General features: G+C 40.2%; 1 pseudogene; it reads right to left on the bottom strand.

Annotated features, from left to right (window-relative positions):
- Positions 1 to 526: 526 nt before the first annotated feature.
- LOC101682753 lies at positions 527 to 1,242 on the bottom strand (annotated as a pseudogene).
- Between the last annotated feature and the right edge of the window lie 1,532 nt (positions 1,243 to 2,774).

The following is a 2,774-nucleotide window of genomic DNA, read 5'->3' as shown; positions in this document are numbered from 1 at the left end:
TTATAAATAAAGTTTTATTGAAACTTTTTTTTTTAATGTTAGAAAAAGTTTATTAGAAAATTCTCGCCCTGAACTTGTGTCGCATGTGTGGTGGTACCTGCTGTTTACTAAAATCGACTGGAAATTTGTTTGTTTCCAAAGTGGTCCTTGTACAAAATGTATAAAAGGCAGTTTCTGGTGTGACTTGTGCTCTGCTCCTCAGTATCCCAAAGTATACCACAAGTAGCTATGAGTACCCCTTTTACAGATGGGGAAACTGAGGCACCAAGATGGCTGTTGCACCAGTGGTTACACATTGCGGTGGGTGTTGGAAGCTGCCTTTCTCTGCCTGGCCCAGGCTGGAGGTGATGTGGGGAGAAGCTGATGGGACAGTAGGGGCAGGTCTGTTTGGTGTCTTTTCTGGTCCCTGAACCCGGGAGGGAAGGTGCTCAGACAGGACTGCCGCGTGAGTGGGAAATCCCTATGAGCTGTTCAAGGTCTGGCAGGGACAGGCCGGTGCTGTTGTGAGGCGGCCTGAGCCAGAAACCTAGTCGGAGACCTCGCTATAGTAATACTTGCGCGCAGCCGGGGTCGTCTCCATCATTGAAATTCGATGATCTCCAGCAGCAGCAGGTGGGCCAGGGAGCTGAGGCCGCTTGGGAGCAGGAAGCCGTCTCGGATCAGGACAAAGAGCTCATCCATGGGCTGTCGGTTCATCTTCTCCAGCTGCTCCCCACACCGTGCAGCTGCAACACCACGCAGTTCCCCTCCTCCTTGCTCAGACTGTCAGGCTGGGCCAGCCAGAAGAGGCAGTCATAGACGGGGTTCACCAGGGCCATCATGGGCATGTTGTTCACCCTCAGGTAGTCAAAGATGTTGCAGAGAAAGGTGACGTAGCAGACCCAGCCCTGCAAAGACCGAGCCCAGCTGCTCTCGAGCTTGGTACTCCTGCTGCAACAGGTTGAGGAGTCCCTGTCGGAAGACACTCTGGCCTGCTTGCTTGCTCTCAGCCTGAAAGATGGCATAGCACCATGCGTCCTGCTTCTTTGCTGAACACACAGTCGTGCAGAGAATGGTCCACGATCACATTGGCCACCTTTTCCAAGTCCACGGCACCTGGATCTTTGAGTGCTGTCTTCAGCAGCTGCTGAGTCTCTGCATCAAAAGACTGGATTTTGTACTCCTCTCTACCAGGATCCCCCATGACCGTTTAGCCCCAGCAGCTCTTTATTGAGGTGGGACTAATGACAGCACCTGCCGGGCTGGCACCGTGCCCGCGTGCCCGGAGGCCACTCGGCGGGCATGGTATGCGCGCCCCCGTTCGCTGCGCCGCAGAGCTGGAACGACCCTGAAACATTCATCTTTTATTTCCACATTGTGTATGGTTGCTTAATCATTATAGCTTTACAGTAGCACAGTTGAGTAGTTGTGACAGAGATCTGTATGGCCCACAAGATTGAAATACTTAAATTACGTATGGCTCTTACAAAAAAAAAATAAAGTTTCTCTACCTCTGATACATCACCTATAAAACTGTCTATATCTAAGCATCTATATAATCTGTTTACATGTATGGATGTATACATACACTGATGTGTATGCATATGTATATAGATGTATGTATCTGAATACACATATTCTTCCAAATAGATATTCTGAATATATATATTCTTTCAGAAAATGAGTTTGATGGCCCACAAGGTTAAAACAGAAATAAAATAGACCACCATAAAATTAGAGCAACAAAAATAACAAACAAACAAACAAAAAAGTGAGACTTTGAATCTTAGAAGTCACTCAATTTGGGCACTTGTTTTGTGATTCCTGGCAGATATGACAGCAAAGATCAAATGTCGGGCTACATTGCTCTTCTTACTCAAATATATGATAAAGTAAAATTCAAAAGAACAAAGGAAAATTTTTCTTCTGTAGGCTTAAAGAAAGCAGACCAACTGACCTTGGAAATGTAATCTCTATTTATGTGAAGACTTGGTTTTAAATATAGAACACCTCATAAAGCAAGTTTTCTGAGAACTTTGTGAACAAAAAAACAAATTAAAGCTCATTTTATATGTTAGAAATGAATCTATTGTTATATGAGACATTTAATTGTATTGTAAAAATTAATATTCTCATATTTGCAGCAAAAAAAGAAAACTTCTGTAGTAGCCTATTTAAATGGAATAAATAAATAAATATTTTGAGGGTCTTTCTCATTTGTATTTTTATATACCTGGATGCTGAATTCAATACATATTTACCTAAAATCTAATATAAAGGATTGAGAAGAATAGTTTTAGCAATTTTTTTTTCCCTTAAGAGTTCAAAATGTGTTTATTTAACTTAATGTCTTTATTCTTATATATACAGGGACAAGTGGTATTGACTCCATTTAGCCCAGGGAAAGGCTGAGACATAGAGAAATTGTGGGAATGAAAATAATAGAAAAACTAGGGGCTCCTGATTGATAGTGCCATTCTTTTTCTTTACAGGAAGAAATAAAAACAATGTACTTATAATATTGTTATTAAGTCTCAATATCCTATACCAATATAGTAATATAATTTTTATTATCAAGCTCATAATACATTAGAGTCAACTATATAATTATTGATTAGAGTTGACTCTGTGATGTATTACAAATATTTGACTTATATTTTTTCAACATTTTACTGAATAATATATTTATGTAATAAGTAGGATAACAAATAGCATATAACAAAAAAATGCTTTACATAATTTTATATAGAGAAGTTAGTAGGTTTTATAAATATATTATTAGTTTTTAAATAAAT

The sequence above is a fragment of the Mustela putorius genome, unplaced genomic scaffold (genome assembly GCF_011764305.1).
Source record: "Mustela putorius furo isolate JIRA1106 unplaced genomic scaffold, ASM1176430v1.1 tig00001826_pilon_pilon_pilon, whole genome shotgun sequence".
Classification (NCBI taxonomy): Eukaryota; Metazoa; Chordata; class Mammalia; order Carnivora; family Mustelidae; genus Mustela; species Mustela putorius.
The sequence above is the reverse complement of the archived record's forward strand: the minus strand, read 5'-3'. Positions and strand labels throughout refer to the sequence as shown.